This window comes from Lipophrys pholis (assembly GCF_963383615.2).
Source record: "Lipophrys pholis genome assembly, chromosome: 14".
Lineage (NCBI taxonomy): Eukaryota > Metazoa > Chordata > Actinopteri > Blenniiformes > Blenniidae > Lipophrys > Lipophrys pholis.
In genome coordinates this window covers 9,490,949-9,512,696 of record NC_137633.1, presented here as the reverse complement: position 1 = coordinate 9,512,696, position 21,748 = coordinate 9,490,949, and positions in this window count along the sequence as shown.

Sequence of the window (21,748 nt, the reverse complement as noted above, 5' to 3'; positions counted from 1 at the left end):
TTCTGAGATAAAACAAAACAAATCCCCAGAATAAGTAGACTCAAAATGCAGTTAACTACCTCGGAGTGTGTACAACAGGCCATGACGTGTGGTTTAATTAAAAATGATGACCCACTAAATGATCAACATACAGTATATACTGTGTGCAACTAATAACATATTAATTCATCACTTGGAAATGAAATTAGATTGAGGCAAATTATAAGGTAAGACAACATTTCTAAATAGACAGACGCCAATGATCTCAAAGACAAGTTATGGCTTTTGGTGTGAGAGTTAAGTGACACCCCGATACAACATACACAAGACATGCAGAGGTCGGAAATTAATATTGTCTTATTATGATTTTTTTTCATTTACTCCCAAAACCTTACTAACAATCAAATAATTAAATGTGACGGTTAGGCAGGAATCACACAGCAAGTTAGTGTCTGGCACTTGGGTTTAGAACAGCACCCCCTGTAGGGCAGGTGGAGAACTTCTCCCGATATAAGCATGAGCAATGAGAGTTTCCTTTGTGAAAACACACTGAGTTTTGCTGGAACAGTTTTTAAGTGATCCAGTGTGCGGGGAATTCTTTGTCGCCCTTACTTAAGAGGAAAATTCTGCTCACCTTGTCCGTGTTCCTGCCACAGTAGAGCCAGCTATTCTCTCCCATGCCGGTTTTCTCGGCAGCCTCCATTTGTGACAAAGACCAAGTGCCAGACTGCTGCTTTGCCTGGACCTGAAAGAACCAGGCTGTTAAAGTGCCACATTATTTGCTGTGTGGATTTGAACTGTGGGAGCCATTTGGGCATGCATTCACAGATTCGCAATGGCTATTTTGTATTATTATTATTGTTTTTAACTTATAGTTTCTAACTTCAGTCTTCCATTAGTGGATTGGATGCCTACTTTATATTGTATAGTTTGCACCCACTGTGCCAACTGAATATTTGGTTTCTTCTTTATTTATTTATTTTTTCCGGCAATGTGCCAACCTGTGGGTTGTGATTGTGATTGATACACCCTTGTTGTACGCAGTGTAGTGAGTTTGATGTTTGGTGGGAACCTTTGTAGTGTAGATTTACCTGATTGTATTGGAGAGTCGTGGTGTGCGTTGAGGACCTTGCCTGTTATTTCTCATATCTGGTAGCGTATTCCACATTCCTGTAGGAGTGGTTTTGATTTACTTCATGTACAGTCCGCCTCTCAGTGGGTATTCCTTTTGAAAAGTATATTTATTTCAAACTGTGAAATAAATCTTTGATTTCTATCCACAACTGCCTATTTCTATCTATAGGTCTTTTACAACCCCACCGTCCCTCTATTGTTAAAATAAATATAATTTTGTTGAGTTCGATGAACGTCTCCTTCTGTTCTTGTACCTGTAAAAATTGTTTGTGTAAATACTGATGTGTTCGAGGCCTATCTTGACCTTTTTGTCGTCCCACTTTCTATGTACGTTATCTGTTCACTTTGTGTTTCCAAATATTTTACAAAAATATGCACACATGTAGTGGGATGAGGAGGCCAAGAAACTATTTTGATGAAGAAAAACTGCAAAGGATTGAGGCTAAAACACAATTGAACGCTCTATTATTTTAGAAGATGGAAAATATGCATATCACTTATTGAGAAATGTTGGGTTCCTAATAATGTCTCAATCATAGTGTCTAAATGAGTGCATTTGTGCATCAGTGGGTGGCCATGTTGCAGTCTGCCTCCTCAATGAAGTCACCTATGCGCTGCTTCTGGGAATTTGAAGGAAAAGTGAAACGTTTTAACAAAAGCAGCAAAAAAAGCAATTACTCAAAGGACTTTAAATTCAACCTCCTTCAATAGATGACTGGATTGCAATCATTAATAGGATGAATGAGATGGAAAGATTGATTTTCTTTTTGCGAGTTAGAGGTGAGAGCTGCATAAGTGGGACAAAGGACTCTGATCAAGGGACTGGTTAGTTCAGCAGGTGGAGAAAGTTGAAGTCCCCAGTTCAAAAAGGAAAGAATCAAAACTGAATTCTGGGTCAACATCAACGTTTGAATTGAGCATTTTACGTTAATAGCATTCTGATGTCTTCAGGGTTTATTCCAAATATAGCCATGAAGTTGAGTCGGGAGCAGTTTGACTTACTGATTTTAATTCATCAGTGTATTTAGAAGCCCCTTGCAGTACTTGGACGTCACTATAAATGGAGATGCATGACGAAAACAAAGAGGTTGAACCCATTTCTTTAAAGCAAATGGCTGTTCTCAACAGAAAAGAGCAATCTAACACAGTTGATGGGGCTTTAGGGGGGAGTTCAAGCTGCCCCTTACCTGAGTGGTGTGTGGCTTTGAGGATAGGGCCTGTTAACACTAAAGACATGCTTCACTGTCTACATTCCATTCGTCCATCCATTTTTTCCTATGTCTTTATCCAGCTCCAAGGCTCTGAAATCAATCCGAGCTGAGTGTGAGTGAAGTTCGGGTACAGCCAGGACAGTTTCCCAGGTGGAAAGTCACTAAAACCCTAGAAAATATATAAAAATCATGCATCGAAGGCTCCATTCTCTTACACACACCACTACCGCTCAACAAGATATTGCTATATTCATGTTTAATGTGTTTGTTTCCCCATGGTTTGTTACATTCAGACTTGCATTGTAATGGGGGGTACTGGTCCAATCCTCAGCTCTATCTGCCCATGTGTCTTAATGTCCTTAAGTTGCCCCCAGTTAAGGCCAAGCACTTCATGCGACGGCCGTCAATATTGTGTAAGAGTGTGTACGTCAGAATGACTATTAGCATAACGTGCTTTGAGACTGCTAAAAGCGGTGACATTCAGCTATATAATTGAGGTCCATTTAGTTTTTTCACCTCAAGGTTTGAATGGCAGCAATCGCACCAGGGCTTATTAAAATCAGGGCAACCAACACAAAGGCGAACATGTCCATGGAGGAAGGACGTGGGCTTGGTCAAAATCAACATGCTGCTTTGAAGGTGAAATGTACTTTTGAACAATAAACCAAACATGTCTTTTCAGAGACTGTATAATACCAGACAGGACTGCCAGTCTGGAAAATACAATGTAGGTAATCAGTGATCAGAGACTTTTAAGAGACGCTGATATTTAATACAACTCGGAGCGCTATTCAGCTGGTGAAATGAAAGACCTCAATCTAAATTACTGCACAAAATTTAGATGTATAGTTATGTCTCGGTGGCTTCAGTCTGGTGTGCACTGACTGTGTAAAGTCATCTAAATCTGGCAGTCGGCTGCCCACAATCATATCACTCGTGGATGTCCTCACCATCAAGGCAACATCTGTTGCTGGCTGCGGATGGATTTTACTAGTTTAGGAAAGATGTTTGACTCCAGCCCGCCAACTGATTCTGTTGCCTGTCAGATGGCAAACAAAGACCAGGAAAGAGGTTCAAAATCATGATCTGCCATCACACAATTGCGCATTAACTTTTTCTACATCCCTGACAAAGTAGCACTCCCGATTTAGGTTTGGTAGAAAGTATGGCATTCAGATGAGGGTGAAAGTATTCTGGATTTCATGAAAGTATGAACAAACAAGTGAAAGTAAGCAGGAGCGTAATGAGGACAGAGGCCGGGACGATAGAGGTAATAACCGACCAAGAACAATAAAAACTGCCAAGTGCAAAGTACACAGCAGACTACTTATACACAGAGAGGGAAGAGAGAGCGAGAGAGAGAGACTCGGGGCATGGAGAGCTTTTGATCAGCACAGTTCAACACCAGACCTGAAGCAGGAGTATTAACAAATAATCGACTCTTCACCCACAACATGAAACCAAACCAGAACACGAACAGGCAAGAATAAACATGAAAAGAGGAGGGAAAACCAGAGCTGACATTTCCATTAAAATATAAAGATATGATATGACCAGAACACGTCCAAATGAAAAGCAGTAAGAACTCTCTGTAACGGGTATGAAAGCTGGGACAGTCTTTGGCAAGGTAACAGAATAAAAAAGAAGCATAATCATAAGGTGTTAATGATTTAAGGAGACCGAGGAAACACTATTGAAAAACGTTTCGGTGAACAGAGTGACGAAACAATTGTTCGAAACCCCCCAAATAAAGACGAGAACCTGACTTCTGGACAATATCAACAATTGTCTTACCTTTGGGATTTTATTTGTAGAAAAGTGCTGAAATATAATTTAAAATGACACAAAACTACCACAACCCTCAGACATCTGGATTAGTTCAAATTGGAGTTTGACGTAATTTCTCGCGCAGTATGGTTTCTCTTGCCCAAATTGCTCGACCTTATCTGTCCCTGACCCATATAAGGCAGAAAGAATCTCTCTCAACATGGAGTGGAAGAAAGGTGCTGTAAGGTTAATAAGTAGATGAGCAGCCAACAATGACTGAGTCAGGGTACAGAGAAAATGTTTGTAAGAGGGAAACATGTGTTGTGTTATTTAGAGGCTGCTGCAGCGCGCCAACTCTGGATTATGAACCATGTAATGACGTCCACAGGGAAGAAATTCTGCTCTGATTAAAAGGAATAGAATATGAGTGGCTTATATGCCAGATGCAGCTCCGAGCTATTCAACTTTATTGGAATTTATACCTAGACCTTAGAAAATGTCAGAAAACCCACAAAATAGATATTACACAACAGAAGCTATGACTGAGGATCAAAGTCCCGAATGCTGGAGAAACAGAGACACAAAGCTAACGACTCGGATTTCAGGATCTCAGGTTGTCTTATAACAACTGTTTATGACTCAGACTCTGTTTGTGTGAGTTCTATTTTTATGAGATCGGTCTCTTTTCGCTTCTTGCGAGTTACTGCTCATGACAAAAGCTGTTAATATTCCCAGAATCACAGCGTGTCTATGCTGCCTTTTAATGATAAATCCTCTTAGTTGGGATCTACTTTATATTGATAGATGGAAGACTCGTAAAACCTCCTCCACCACTTTTTACTATACTGCTCTGCCTTTACATTCCAGTCCTGACAAATGACACTAGTAGATAATAATTAGAGGGGCTTCATTAGCTGTTCTTTTGTTATTTGTTTGTAAATGTTCATTGTCACGGAGATGACTGAGCATCAATGCCCCTCAGAGTCAACCAAAAATAATTAGGGATCCGTCGGAGTCACCAAAGACTCACCTGAGGCAGGAGTTTACTCGGGTTTTATGTCTCCCCTAGTTTAGATATTGCCACAGTTGGTTACTCGGTATGATTCATAAGCTGTCCTCGAAGACGACCGTGTGCGTTTACCTATTGAATAGTTTTATTTCCGTGCCACCGCTATCATCTAATAACCCCAGTCTTTCACCTAGCGGCCTCCTCTGATGCCCTGAAGGGTTTTCTGTTGGTGTCGCTGTCCCAGGTACACAATACAACCTCGCACAAGAGTCTTCCATCTGCCCTTTTAAACATTGTTCCTATCTGTATTTTAAAGAAATATTGGCTTCACAAGGCCGACTGCAGCAACTCAAGTCTTTTGTTGAGATCGTGTAAAAATCTAAAATATATTCTGTACTTATGTTGTGACAATGTTTTAATTAATGGAGTAAATGTAAAAAAAATCTCAGGTACTTCAGACAGACTCTAAGCCAAAACAGATTGCATTAGGTGAATTGAGACAATGACCTGCATTGTAGGTAATATCTGAATATAGATATAGGGTCTACAAACATAGTTTTGCTAGTGGTGGTAGTTAAATGTTTCTTCTGTTGTGCATTAGGGATCAAATTGAAGGCAGCGATGATATTATGGAGCTGCTCCTGCTTTGATTTGTCTCTATTCGCTCATGGTTCCCACCGGCTTAGTCAGGATTTGACAGAAGACTCCCAAGATACTCATAAATGACCTGCTGCCGTGTCTAACTTTCTCCATTATACTTGTGGTCCCTTTAAGAATTGCAGATCACCAAATCATGTTACATTTCACACAACATCCCAACGATTTTGGAGTTGGTGTACTCTCAAATTGTAGAACAAAATACACAGTGGTGCAGTGTTGGGGTTATACAGTTGCATTAAAAGTGAAAGGGCTGCGCAGAATCTCAACTGAAGAGTGAAATTAATAGAAAAACCTTAAAAGAAAAATCTCTTGATGTCAAAGACCTTTGTGTTTGAAATGTCGTCACTTACTTCTTTGAGTGCTTCCCATAATTAAAGAAAAAGCAACTTTCCAATCTTTACTTGAGTGTTTATAGGAGGATGCTCAGTCTTCTGTGTCCACCAAAACTGAGAAGGAACTTGTAACACACACATTACCTCAGCATATCTCCCATTAGGATTGTTGAAAATGCCCTCTGTGTTGGGGTCTGTAAATGTTACCCTCCAGTCCAATTAGTGCTGCTGTTATTACCTTGTCTTTTTTTTTTTTCCAATATCACTCTCACATATGAAGGAAAACCCATTTGCCCATCAAACGCCTTATGATTGTTGGGGAAACTAAATTAAATGCCCACGCATTTCCTCTCACCTGTAATGGCCACTTACAGTTCCTCAGTATTATGAGAGTACGGGCCACAATAAATAACTTATTGATTTCAGCAAAGCTGAAACATGAGAGCCTTAAGCATCCCCAAGCCAGATGGATGTAACTGAGGCTTCCAGCAGCATTTATCTTGATTACAGTCAATTTGGTCCTATAAGGATGAGGTAAGTACCGGCTATTTGTCAAAGTCACGGCTGGGGAGTACATGGAATCCACCCCTCGCGGTACCTGTGTCATCAGATCTGAAGCTGCAGCTCGCTTCACTTTAGAAATAAACTGTTGGCGGTGCTGAAAAGGCCAATAATGGACTATAGCTTCCACTGAAGTTTATATTGTGAAAACATTTGTGAAACACATGCTCACAGTGCAGTATGCGAGAAATGTCCAACACCTGCTTCACGGGTTTTATGGTTTCCGACCTCCTATCAGTATCGGAAGCCAGGGGTGATCGATCGACCCTGTATCAGAAAACTGGGTCGTGGCTATGATACAACACTTCATCACTAAGCCACACGATTCTAAACACTCGACCTCACTACGCCTGCAACGGAAACTCCTGTGATTCAGCTGCAGGAATCCTTCCAGAGCTCTTCATCTATGTTATTCAATAGACCTGATGCCTTGACACTGCTGGGAGAAATGGCTTGGCCTACCAATGCCCAGTTCTTTCTCAGAACCAAATGCATCAATCGAGAAGGGATTTGCATGCTTCGGTGTGTCCCTGATCCAGTGAAAAAAATACTTTTGAGGACTTGTTAATAGCAGGGTCACAGCCGGCACCAACAATTAGCAAAGGAAAGGAAACGAGTCAATGTGGATGTTGGCAGTGAGTTTTAAGCGATCCACCACAGTGGAATTCACCGGCAGGAAAGGACTCATGAGACAACTATCTCAGATAGTTTCTGCAAAGATTATTGAGGAATCTGTAAAGATCGACTCGATGTAGCTGGATAAATGTGGTGTTTATAGTAATGATCTGGGTGGGCAGACAATACTGCTTGAGATAAAATCCTTGTATGAAACGTCATGTGTCTTCATTATTCCGTTATCTCCGTTGGTTTATTTTTCAATTTGACTTCTAATATAGGCCATGATTGAGTTTGAGGCCGTTCAATCGGGTTTGTATGTGGTTGTCATGACTAATGCTGACCCCTGGGTCTTTGACTTGCCAATTCCAGCTCTTCTATATGTTCATGACATTCTTTTTGTGTCTAAATCAGCAATTACAGTCATGCATACACCATGATTAGCAATCACCCCTTAGGTACTACTTTATCATCTTCCCACCACTCAACAGCGGTGTGAATGATGTCAAAATTGTCCATATGTTCATACTTTCTCAGCAGCTGTCACTGGACTCACTCGTACCCCGAATCCCTTCAACTGCTGTAGATCACTGTAATTACACTTCATTGAAAAAAGAGATTTGAAGGAAATGCAGGAAGGATAGAAAGAAAAGACAAGTGACAGAGTGGGGTATCGGAACGGGAAAGAGGCCGCAACGAGTAGTGACAAGCTGCCATTCACTAGAAATTATTCCTGTTTGTGAAGCAACTAAATATGGCCTGGCCATTGGAAAATATACTATTACAGTTCCACCTTCTGCCTCAGGGTCTTGGCAGCTGAGGAATAGTAATGTGACAAGGAAGCAGGAAAGAAATGTATTCATGAAGGGAACTGAGTAATTGTGCCATGTCACTGCCACCTAGAGGCAACTTGTAGATTTCCCCAAAACAGCAGCATGTCGTCGCCCACAAATGTTTAAATCTGAGAAATATGTCCGAAACTTTCAGTATAAATGGGCCAAAGTCACACAGTAAAGCGCAAATGAACCCAGCAAACATGAATTGTGACGTATATCCTTCAGCACAATTGAGTATCTCTCAGTTTCTCTCCGTGTTGTGTTTTGTTACTGCGTGCTGCATTTAGACTACAATGAGCATCGATGGCAGTCAGAATGAATTTCTGGGCCAAGGCATCTTCGACCACATAAGTCTAAACGATTACGCCTGTGCTTGATTAAACTGTTCCCATAAATCGTTTCTCAACCCTTATTCATCTTATTAGCGCAGTCAGATATTTATGTTGTTCATTACTTGTATTCCTCACGTCTGCAGTCAAAACACCGACAACCTAAAATCCCTGAGGTAAACTGTGTTCTCAAATAGCTCCGTCATAGAGAACTTCTTAGGCAGGTTGTTATTCTATTGTGTAACAGCATGTTTTCCTCTTTGATTTCCCTGGAGGCTCATTTGGACACTATACAAGATACATTCCCGCTTCCTTTCTCACCTCGCTTCGGTGGATTAAATTGTGCCGTGCATCTTATTGAGCAACATGTTTGAGTGTATTTCACTTCCATAACTCCCTTCATTAAATGATCTGGAATAACTAACTACATTTGATTTGTAAAGGTCAAGGTTTGCTCCTGATACTCCTACGTCTCTGACCCCTGCAAGAATGAAACAAGTGCAGATCTAAAGTATATTATTAGTTGAGTCTCTTCTTCTGGGATGATGCCTTATCTAGTGGAGTCAGAAGTAATAATAAGAGTCACATTGAGCAGCCAGATCAGACAGGTTGCAGCTTAGTCTGTGTATTTGGTACCTAAAAGGCCCCCTGTGCCTCGGTGGGTTTGTACTCTGGTTTCCTCCCTCTGGACAAAAACACAGGCTTGAGATTTATTGATGTCTCTAAAATTACCTCTAGGTGTGAATGTGATTATTGAAATGTGAAATGAAATTACTTTTTGTTTCCGGTGAGATCTGACAAAACTTGAGTGGAACCTCTGTCTACATACTTGTTAAGCTGAACCGAAGCTTCATTTTCTTTTTTTTGGTCAGGTGCTGCCCTCTGCTGTCTGATTTCTTCCACACACCATATCAAGCGTCCAAACGTTTCCAAACAGACCTTCTATTAGATATAGTAGAAGAAATAAATGTCGGTGGAATTTGGTTAGCTGATGAAGGGTTGTTGTAGAATAGACAGCTGACAAAGAGATAACGTCGGGTAGAAAGTGACTGGTTCCAGAAAAGAAATGAGTCAACATGGTGTGCAGCTTTTTCACTCAGTCTTCAAAAAAAAAAAAAAAAAAGGCCAAATACGGGAGGCGGACAGAGACAGATCTTGACCTGGAAGCAGTCATCAGAGTCACTCACTATACTCAAACAAATGCAAAAACTTGATCAAATGTCAGAGCATTAAAAAACTGCTATACCTGAGAGCAATGCAACTTCTAAGAATTGAAGTGTTTGATTGAGGAGGTCGGCCAGAAGATCATTGCCAGGATGTCGTTATATTTAAATATTTGATGTCACAAATCTGTCCCGAATCTCTTAAACCGTCATGTTTCACCACATAATCCAGATTTGATCCAATATTGCACATATTGTCATCGATCAGCAATGAAATCATGAAACGAAGTACAGTAAAGACTTGTGTTATAGGCCATTGATGCTTAACAATTAAATTCTTCAGATAAATTCTGAGACCATCTGCAGAAAATAGCAAAAGTACAATATTCATCATGTCTGGAAGCGCCACAAGGAGCCAGGTTACGAGACCTGAGCACAGATGTTCTTTGAATATAACCATAAAAACAGGTTTTCAACAAACGTCTGATTCTAAAACTAAAAAAACACAGTCAGTAATTACACAGATGGAACTGAACAGCTCCTAGAGAGCCAGTAAACTTTATGGCAGGACATGTTTATGTAGAATAATTCAAACTGTCCATACCGTCAACAAATTGAAAATCATGTTAAGTTCTACATGCATTAGCATACATTGTCAGGTATGTTGGTTACAAAAATAAAAGTGTGATCTAAAAAACAAATATGACCAGAGTGCAGTAATAAATCTCAGTTCAGAATGAATCAAAATAAAGAAAACTGGAGGAACAAGACAAGGCAGAAAAATGAACTGGATTAACACGAGGGAAAACCAGCAGGGAGACTCGAGACAACAAATGGACTGACAAGGAGACACATTATTATTTAGGCTGGCCACTGGTTGAGCTTCGTCAAATTAATTTATATTCATTTACATTTTGCAGCCATGTGTTTGACGAGGCTGTATAAAGTAAAAGAAAGTCACCCAAATATGATTTTCAAACCTCTGCTTCATACCCGCCTCAAAGGTTTTGTCACAGCCCAAGACTTTGAAGCGCTGGCACATGAATTTCACATGGTGAGGAATTTGAAGGCATAGTAAAGGAGCGACTTGCCCACAAGAATGATTCATTAAAAAAAACAAAAACTTGCTGGGCAAAATTACATAGATGTTGTTTTATATAACTGTAAACATTAGCAGGATGTTTGAATAAGCAATTGTATGTGCTTTTAAAATAAGTTTGTAAAACATATTTGATTTGCTTATTGCTTCAAATATTATTTTTCCCAGAGCCACATATTTGTCTGAAGTATGAAGACTCTACAGCTACTTCATCCAGGATAAGAATGTAAGTCAATGTGATGCCTGGAATGATGGAAACACAACGGTGTGTGTGTGTGTGTGTGTGTGTGTGTGTGTGTGTGTGTGTGTGTGTGTGTGTGTGTGTGTGTGTGTGTGTGTGTGTGTGTGTGTGTGTGTGTGTGTGTGTGTGTGTGTGTGTGTGTGTGTGTGTGTGTGTGTGTGTGTGTGTGTGTGTGTGTGTGTGTGTGTGTGTGTGTGTGTGTGTGTGTGTGTGTGTGTGTGTGTGTGTGGAGTTTAGGGGGTTGGGTAACTACAGAGACCCAGTGACTGTGTCACAATTTATTACGTGCCATTTTTCTTGAAGCCGTGTCACGTTTACGGCATCTGCCACAGTGGTGACTGGCCAGGCTTAAAGAGTATTATCAGGAGAATAGTTTTGCATATATTACAGGGTTAAGTGCAAACCAATCTGCTTTATCCAAATACTGCAATCCAAACAGAGCGCTGAGCCTGGGAGACTGATGAGTAACACACTCGGCTGGGGCCCCAGCAACCCCTTCACCCCCCCACCCCCCTCCTTCTCCACCTCCCCATCACACACAGGGCTCACACTGATTGGCTCTGATTGGTTGTATAAAACACAGCACTGACTTTTTGATTATATTACATATGGTCACGCATGGGCTGGTGCCCCGTGCTGCAGATACCAGAACCGCAGCGGCCCTGAAACCGTCACCAGAGCTCCAGATTACTGCGAGGATGCACAGAAGTGTGGGGGGGGGGGGATGGAGACGGAGCGCCTGTGATTGTAATGACTCCAGGAAATATCTCGCAGTCTCGATGGTCTCTGGTGTTCATGACACAAGTGTAGTTTGTCCCTCCTCCCCTATGGTTTGCAGCATGTGAGGCCCGTCGCAGGTCTTCTTGACCAACCCTAACCCCCCCCCCAACCCCCCACCCTTTTGCAGGTTACGGTGGGTTCACTGGTGTCCCGTGTCAGGCACTGCAGCGTGGGTGAAGTGGCAGAGGAGGATTTCCAAAGCAGACTTTCAGCAGGTCAGAGGGAAATTGTTTTGGCATTTTAAATGGAACACCTCCACAAGCAATCCACCCTCCCACCCTGACCTCTCCCGGGCCTGCCTGTCCCTCAGAGGAGATAGCAGGCTCTGGGTTTCACGGTCCGGAGCATTGGCCCGCTGGGAGCTCAGCAGATAGGGTCTAATCCATGAAGCTCCGGGCCAAAGCTGATTTCCCACATAGCCCCATCATCTTGTGTTACAGATTTAAAAGACAGGACCCTTCACGAATCACTTGCCTTTTCACCTCCTTCACTGCTGTGATTTCCCAGGTTTAGCATTCTTAATCCAACAAGAAATCCCAGACATCTCACCGGACAGCACATGTACAAACATTTACAGTGCTTCCAAAGGTTGTCTTAAGGCTGAAAGGGGTTTAGTGAATCCACATATTCTTCTTTCTTGCATAGACTTTACAAGCTGTCAGAGACAATATGTTGATTTAATGTGAAACACTGCTGAAAATTTGAGAACACACACACACACACACACACACACACACACACACACACACACACACACACACACACACACACACACACACACACACACACACACACACACACACACACACGTGTGCTTGAATGTGGAATTTCCAGATGTCCATGAACGTAGCACAGCAACATCTTCTTCAGTCTATTTCTAGCACTCATCACATCATTATTTAAAACTATTTATAAACTTCACACGCACGCACGCACACACACACACACACACACACACACACACACACATACACATACATATAGTTGTTTCTTGTTGGGTTTTTTTTTTTACTGGAAAACTTCCCTACAGCACCCATTACCACAATACCTGGTAATTCTTTTCATTTTCATCACTTCTTTTTTTTTTTTTTTTTATAGTTCACGTTCACAAAATACATAAATAATCGGGACCACGCACTCTGGCCTCTGGCCAATCAGAGTCGATCCATTCATGGTGTCTGTCCCATTTAAATATTGATAAAACATACAGTGGTGTGAAAAAGTGTTTGCCCCCCTTCCTGATTTCTTTTTTGCATGTTTTCCCACACTTAAATGTTTCAGATCGTCAAACAAATTTAAACATTAGTCAAAGATAACACAAGTAAACACAAAAAAGTAGTTTTTAAATGAAGGGTTTTATTAATGAGGAAGAAAAAATTCCAAAGCTACATGGCCCAATCATACGCAAAACAAATTAATCCAATCAAAGAATCGGAATTGAGCATCAAGACCTGTGGTTTAAACGTAGCATTAGGAACGAGGCCTGGTTCTGGTATGAAAAAATCGGAATTGGAGCTGTCACACGGCCACAAAACAAGTTGGATATGAGTCACTTTATCAGGTCTGTGTCTACCTGTGTGTGTCTCACCTCGTGTTTTCAATTAACCAATTGAATTCTCCCTCTGTGTGCACCCTCTTTTTTTGCCTCCGTGCCTTCTGAGTTCCCCGTGCCTTCCAAGTTTCGTTTTTTTGCCCCCGTGCCTTCCAAGTTCCTCGAGGCCCCCGTGCCTTCCGGGTTCCCCCGTGGCCCCCGTGCCTTCCGGGTTCCCCATGGCCCCCGTGCCTTCCGGGTCCCCCGTGGCCCCCATAGCTTCCGAGTTCCCCATGCCTTCAGGGTTCCCTGTGGCCCCCGTACCTTCCGAGTTCCCCGTGGCCCCCGTGCCTTCTGAGTTCCCCGTGCCTTCCAAGTTTCGTTTTTTTGCCCCCGTGCCTTCCGAGTTCCTCAAGTCCCCCATGCCTCCTGGGTTCCCCCTTGGCCCCCGTGCCTTCCGGGTTCCCCATGGCCCCCGTGCCTTCCAAGTCCCCCGTGGCCCCCATACCTTCCGTGTTCCCCGTGCCTTCAGGGTTCCCCGTGGCCTCCGTGCCTTCTGAGTTCCCCGTGCCTTCCGAGTTCCTCGAGGCCCCCGTGCCTTCCGGGTTCCCCGTGGCCCCCATACCTTCCGAGTTCCCCGTGGCTTCAGGGTTCCCCGTGGCCCCCGTACCTTCCGAGTTCCCCGTGGCCCCCGTGCCTTCTGAGTTCCCCGTGCCTTCCAAGTTTCGTTTTTTTGCCCCCGTGCCTTCCGAGTTCCTCAAGTCCCCCATGCCTCCTGGGTTCCCCCGTGGCCCCCGTGCCTTCCGGGTTCCCCATGGCCCCCGTGCCTTCCAAGTCCCCCGTGGCCCCCATACCTTCCGTGTTCCCCGTGCCTTCAGGGTTCCCCGTGGCCTCCGTGCCTTCTGAGTTCCCCGTGCCTTCCAAGTTTCGTTTTTTTGCCCCCGTGCCTTCCAAGTTCCTCGAGGCCCCCGTGCCTTCCGGGTTCCCCCGTGGCCCCCGTGCCTTCCGGGTTCCCCATGGCCCCCGTGCCTTCCGGGTCCCCCGTGGCCCCCCATAGCTTCCGAGTTCCCCATGCCTTCAGGGTTCCCTGTGGCCCCCGTACCTTCCGAGTTCCCCGTGGCCCCCGTGCCTTCTGAGTTCCCCGTGCCTTCCAAGTTTCGTTTTTTTGCCCCCGTGCCTTCCGAGTTCCTCAAGTCCCCCATGCCTCCTGGGTTCCCCCTTGGCCCCCGTGCCTTCCGGGTTCCCCATGGCCCCCGTGCCTTCCAAGTCCCCCGTGGCCCCCATACCTTCCGTGTTCCCCGTGCCTTCAGGGTTCCCCGTGGCCTCCGTGCCTTCTGAGTTCCCCGTGCCTTCCGAGTTCCTCGAGGCCCCCGTGCCTTCCGAGGTCCCTGTGCCTTCCGAGCCACTTGTGTCCACCCCCTCCTTGTGTATTTAATTCAATTCAACATTATTTATATAGCACCAAACACAACACAGTCATCTCTAGGTGCTTTTAACAGAGAAAAGAGAAAAAAACCAACAAATCCAAATGAGCAAGCAGATTCATTTGCAACTGTGGAAAGGAAAAGCTCCCTCTAACAGGAAGAAACCTTTGCAGAAACCAGACTCGGGCTTTCTGCTGGCCGGTTGGGGTGAGGGGATAGAGGAGAGGAAAGGATAGAATAGACAGAGAGATAGATTGGGGGGGAGACACAAACCTTGGAAACACACCCTGGTTCTGGTAGGGGAGAGAGACAGAGCCAGCACTCTGAGTGTTCTTCTGAGGAGATATGGGACTAAGAGTTCTTTGAGATATGATGGAGCCTGGTTGTTAAGAGCTTTATAAGTTAGGAGGATTTTAAATTATTTTCTAGATTTAACTTGAGCCAATGAAGAGAGGTTAGCATTGGAGTGATGTGATCTCTGACGCTGGTTCTTGTCAGGACTCTCGCTGCAGCATTTTGAATCAATTGAAGACTTTTTAAGCAGTTATTTGGACACCCTGATAATAGGGAGTTACCCCCATTTAAACTCCTCTCCCTCTGTTGTCCTTGTTGGATCGTCTCACCTCATGTCATCGTGTCGCTCCTGTGTCCCTGCGTTTTCCTCGTGTTCCCTGGACTTTGTGTGAGTAAACCTGGTTTTTGCAGAACTTCCTGAGTCTGCGTTTGAGTCCACCGTGCATAACCCTGACACACTTGTGAGCAAAAAAATCTGAATTGGGTCACATTTCCCTGCAGTGGGAAGGAGGCCTAGATGTCATTTGTCCTCAGTCACTCCTTCCCCAGCTCTTTTAGACTGTAAATCAATACCTTTTTTTTAACTCCATACTCCCTGTTTAACTGACATTAAATTATATTTTAACTCTCCACATTTTTATGATTTCCCTTGAACATTCTCCCAAACATTCTGATGATTGAAGGAAGCCGGCTTCTTTTCTGCTCATTTGCAGACTGCAGGGCAGATTTCTCTTCATATGCAGACTGCAGGGCAGATTTCTCTTCAGCTGCCTCCTCCAGCTTAGTGACCACCATCGTCTCCTTGTTGGTCCTGATGGGTTCCAAATCGTCATTCATTTTTTCCAGTTTGTTTTGGAGTTTGTCACACTCAGCCTCCTTAAGTTCCAAGTTCTCAGTGAGGGATGGCACTTCAAATCCAAGGTTGCGGGTTTGGTTCTCACAGTCGTTCACGTGGTCATGGTACTTTTCAACCTGATTTTGAGAGGCATGCAAGAGCTCACCGATTTGCTCGGCTCTCTCTTGCAATTTCCTCTCAGTCTTCACTTTGTGACTGAAGATTCTTTTCCAAGGCCTGAACCTCTCCTCCTTGTCTCTCAGCTGTTGGTCTTTCTCATAGAGCTCAGGGTCCAACTGTCCTTGTTTCGACTCCAGATCTCTGACCCTGCTGCTCAATTCATTCTTTTCTTTCACCACTTTCTCATTGTCTTTTCCCAAACTGCTGACGACTGAAGTGAGCTGAGTGACTTTCTGCTGATATGCAGACTGCAGGGCAGATTTCTCTTCAGCTGCCTCCTCCAGCTTAGTGACCACCATCGTCTCCTGGTTGGTCCTGATGGGTTCCAAATCGTCATTCATTTTTTCCAGTTTGTTTTGGAGTTTGTCACACTCAGCCTCCTTAAGTTCCAAGTTCTCAGTGAGGGATGGCACTTCAAATCCAAGGTTGCGGGTTTGGTTCTCACAGTCGTTCACGTGGTCATGGTACTTTTCAACCTGATTTTGAGAGGCATGCAAGAGCTCACCGATTTGCTCGGCTCTCTCTTGCAATTTCCTCTCAGTCTTCACTTTGTGACTGAAGATTCTTTTCCAAGGCCTGAACCTCTCCTCCTTGTCTCTCAGCTGTTGGTCTTTCTCATAGAGCTCAGGGTCCAACTGTCCTTGTTTCGACTCCAGATCTCTGACCCTGCTGCTCAATTCATTCTTTTCTTTCACCACTTTCTCATTGTCTTTTCCCAAACTGCTGACGACTGAAGTGAGCTGAGTGACTTTCTGCTGATATGCAGACTGCAGGGCAGATTTCTCTTCAGCTGCCTCCTCCAGCTTAGTGACCACCATCGTCTCCTGGTTGGTCCTGATGGTTTTTACATCGTCACTCATTTCTTGCAGTTCCTTTAGGACTTTGCCACACTCGGCCTCCTTAAGGTTCGAGTCATGTGTGAAGGATGACACTTCAAATCCAAGGTCGCGGGTTTGGTTCTCACAGTCGTTCACGTGGTCATGGTACTTTTGTACCTGATTATTATAAGCATGGAAGAGCTCACCGATTTGCTCGGCTCTCTCTTGCAATTTCCTCTCAGAGTCTTCACTTTGTGACTGAAGATTCTTTTCCAAGGCCTGAACCACCTCCTCCTTGTCTCTCAGCTGTTGGTCTTTCTCATGGAGCTTAGAGTCCAACTGTCCTTGTTTGGACTCCAGATCTCTGACCCTGCTGCTCAATTCATTCTTTTCTTTCACCACTTTCTCATTGTCTTTTCCCAAACTGCTGACGACTGAAGTGAGCTGAGTGACTTTCTGCTGATATGCAGACTGCAGGGCAGATTTCTCTTCAGCTGCCTCCTCCAGCTTAGTGACCACCATCGTCTCCTGGTTGGTCCTGATGGTTTTTACATCGTCACTCATTTCTTGCAGTTCCTTTAGGACTTTGCCACACTCGGCCTCCTTAAGGTTCGAGTCATGTGTGAAGGATGACACTTCAAATCCAAGGTCGCGGGTTTGGTTCTCACAGTCGTTCACGTGGTCATGGTACTTTTGTACCTGATTATTATAAGCATGGAAGAGCTCACCGATTTGCTCGGCTCTCTCTTGCAATTTCCTCTCAGAGTCTTCACTTTGTGACTGAAGATTCTTTTCCAAGGCCTGAACCACCTCCTCCTTGTCTCTCAGCTGTTGGTCTTTCTCATGGAGCTTAGAGTCCAACTGTCCTTGTTTGGACTCCAGATCTCTGACCCTGCTGCTCAATTCATTCTTTTCTTTCACCACTTTCTCATTGTCTTTTCCCAAACTGCTGACGACAGAAGTGAGCTGGCTGATTTTCTGCTCATATGCAGACTGCAGGGCAGATTTCTCTTCATATGCAGACTGCAGGGTAGATCTAACTTCAGCTGCCTCTTTCAGTTTAGCCACAATGATTGTCTCCAGGTTGGTCCTGATGGGTTTCACATAGTCATTAATTTTTTCCAGTTTGTTTTGGAGTTTGTCACACTCGGCCTCCTTAAGGTTTAAGTCATGTGTAAGGGATGACACTTCAAATCCAAGGTTGCGGGTTTGGTTCTCACAGTCGTTCATGTGGTCATGGTACTTTTCAACCTGATTATTATAAGCATTCAAGAGCTCACCGATTTGCTCGGCTCTCTCTTGCAATTTCCTCTCAGAGTCTTCACTTTGTGACTGAAGATTCTTTTCCAAGGCCTGAACCACCTCCTCCTTGTCTCTCAGCTGTTGGTCTTTCTCATGGAGCTCAGAGTCCAACTGTCCTTGTTTGGACTCCAGATCTCTGACCCTGCTGCTCAATTCATTATTTTCTTTCACCACTTTCTCATTGTCTTTTCCCAAACTGTTGACGACTGAAGTGAGCTGGCTGATTTTCTGCTCATATGCAGACTGCAGGGCAGATTTCTCTTCATATGCAGACTGCAGGGCAGATTTCTCTTCCGCTGCCTCCTCCAGCTTAGTGACCACCATCATCTCCTGGTTGGTCCTAATGGTTTTTACATTGTCAGTCATTTCTTGCAGTTCCTTGAGGAGTTTGTCACACTCAGCCTCCTTAAGTTCCAAGTCCTCAGTGAGGGTCGACACTTCAAATTCAAGGTCGCGGGTTTTGATCGCACAGTCGTCCATGTGCTCAAGGTGCTTATCTACCTGATAATGATAGGCTTTTAAGAGGTCATCGATTTTGTTGATTCTCTCCTTCGATTTCCTCTCAGAGTCTTCACTTTGCGACTGAAGATTCTTTTTCAAGGCCTGAACCACCTCCTCCTTGTCTCTCAGCTGTTGGTCTTTCTCATGGAGCTTAGAGTCCAACTGTCCTTGTTTGGACTCCAGATCTCTGACCCTGCTGCTCAATTCATTCTTTTCTTTCACCACTTTCTCATTGTCTTTTCCCAAACTGCTGACGACAGAAGTGAGCTGGCTGATTTTCTGCTCATATGCAGACTGCAGGGCAGATTTCTCTTCATATGCAGACTGCAGGGCAGATTTTGCTTCCGCTGCCTCCTCCAGCTTAGTGACCACCATCATCTCCTGGTTGGTCCTAATGGTTTTTACATTGTCAGTCATTTCTTGCAGTTCCTTGAGGAGTTTGTCACACTCAGCCTCCTTAAGTTCCAAGTCCTCAGTGAGGGTCGACACTTCAAATTCAAGGTCGCGGGTTTTGATCGCACAGTCGCCCATGTGCTCAAGGTGCTTATCTACCTGATAATGATAGGCTTTTAAGAGGTCATCGATTTTGTTGATTCTCTCCTTCGATTTCCTCTCAGAGTCTTCACTTTGCGACTGAAGATTCTTTTCCAAGGCCTGAACCACCTCCTCCTTGTCTCTCAGCTGTTGATCTTTCTCATGGAGCTCAGAGTCCAACTGTTCTTGTTTGGACTCCAGATCTCTGACCCTGCTGCACAATTCATTATTTTCTTTCACCACTTTCTCATTGTCTTTTCCCAAACTGCTGACGACTGAAGTGAGCTGGCTGATTTTCTGCTCATATGCAGACTGCAGGGCAGATTTCTCTTCATATGCAGACTGCAGGGCAGATTTCTCTTCAGCTGCCTCCTCCAGCTTAGTGACCACCATCGTCTCCTGGTTGGTCCTGATGGTGTTTACATCGTCACTCATTTCTTGCAGTTCCTTTAGGAGTTTGCCACACTCGGCCTCCTTAAGGTTTAAGTCATGTGTGAGGGATGACACTTCAAATCCAAGGTTGCGGGTTTGGTTCTCACAGTCGTTCATGTGGTCATGGTACTTTTCAACCTGATTATTATAAGCATGCAAGAGCTCACCGATTTGCTCGGCTCTCTCTTGCAATTTCCTCTCAGAGTCTTCACTTTGTGACTGAAGATTCTTTTCCAAGGCCTGAACCACCTCCTCCTTGTCTCTCAGCTGTTGGTCTTTCTCATGGAGCTCAGAGTCCAACTGTCCTTGTTTGGACTCCAGATCTCTGACCCTGCTGCTCAATTCATTCTTTTCTTTCACCACTTTCTCATTGTCTTTTCCCAAACTGTTGACGACTGAAGTGAGCTGGCTGATTTTCTGCTCATATGCAGACTGCAGGGCAGATTTCTCTTCATATGCAGACTGCAGGGCAGATTTCTCTTCAGCTGCCTCCTCCAGCTTAGTAACCAATTCTTCCTTCTCTTTCATCAGTTTCTTATTGTCTTCTTCCCAACTGCTGACTTCTGATGTAAGGTGGCTGAGATTGTTCTTGCACTGGCAGTGCAGTGCACATCCTCTCTTCTCTCTTCTCCCTTCCGGCTGAGTGGCCTTTATACTCTCCAGGTCAGCCTGAGACCTCTCCAGAGGTCTTGCCAAATAATTTTCTTCCAGCTGTTTGTTTTTGTCTTCCACTCTTCTGAGAAGACGCCAGACTTCGGCGCATTCCTCAATCCGGTCATTGCTAAAGTTTCGGTAAAATTTCAGTTCAGTCCGCAATTTCTCCATTGTGTCAGAAGTAGATTCTCTTGTTTGCTGTGTGCTCATCATTTTGACAGTAAAATATTGCGACAACGTTTCACTGTGAAATCGTACGTCTTGTAATTGAGACATATGTATCTGTAACCTCTCAGTTTAACATCAGTCTTTCATGTTCGATGGCATCAGTCTTTGATGTTTAGCCTTGAAAAGTTCAACATCAAAGGCTTTCATGTTCGATGGCATCAGTCTTTGATGTTTAGCCTTGAAAGGTTCAACATCAAAGGCTTTCATGTTCAAAGTGAACCTGTATGTTCTGATGTTGCCATGGAAACAGGTACCATGGCAACTGTAAACAAAGTGTGAAAACTACATTGTTTTCAGCATTTCTGCTGTTTCCATGTAAACGGACATCATTCTCAAAATGTTGCCATGGGAAACGTGTGTGTGTGTGTGTGTGTGTGTGTGTGTGTGTGTGTGTGTGTGTGTGTGTGTGTGTGTGTGTGTGTGTGTGTGTGTGTGTGTGTGTGTGTGTGTGTGTGTGTGTGTGTGTGTGTGTGTGTGTGTGTGTGTGTGTGTGTGTGTGTGTGTGTGTGTGTGTGTGTGTGTCACCGATCTGCAGCTAGATAAACAATTAAGGCAATGCTGGATTATGAGGCAAACGAGGAGAAGGAAAGCAGAGCAGAAAGAAAAACTCAAGTCGCGTCGAAAGCTTGTTTCTGGGCTGTGGGAGGTGAAGGAAATGCAGTCATTAATGTGTTTTTTAAATTGATGAAGGAACAGAAATGATATTGATCACACTGGGTTTATTGATAATTACCTTCAGGCAGAATACATGGAATACAGCGAGATCTCGGGCTCAATTATCAGAGAGCCCCGAGATCCCAAAAACAGCAGTTTATATACAGTTTTTAGGGCATCAGCCCTCTGCATGTGGTTTTACAAGGTACATATCCTTATTTTAGTTTCACAGAATTGCGGATGTCACAGAGACGTTATAATAATACAACAATAGCAAGTTGTTGTGCACAGCGCATAAGCTTCTCTATTGGAGACGCACCTCAATATAAGGGCATTTCCTTGTGACAGTTGCTGCAGCTGCATGAAAGAGCGGATCACCAGACAGGCACATCTTGTACCGAAACTACTGACACCTATGTCTGGGTTTATCAGACATCTGCACTGAATTTTGTTTGCACATGGCCTGAGCCTGATGGGAGCATCATATATTCTTTAGAGGATAAAAGGTGAAAAGCTTCACCTGCACAGGGAGAACATGCAAACTCCTCACAGAAAGTTCTCGAACCAGAAACCCTCCGGATGTGAGACCTAACATTATGTTAATTCCGTCCATTCATGGTTGATTGAAGAGTAAAGCCTGGACAG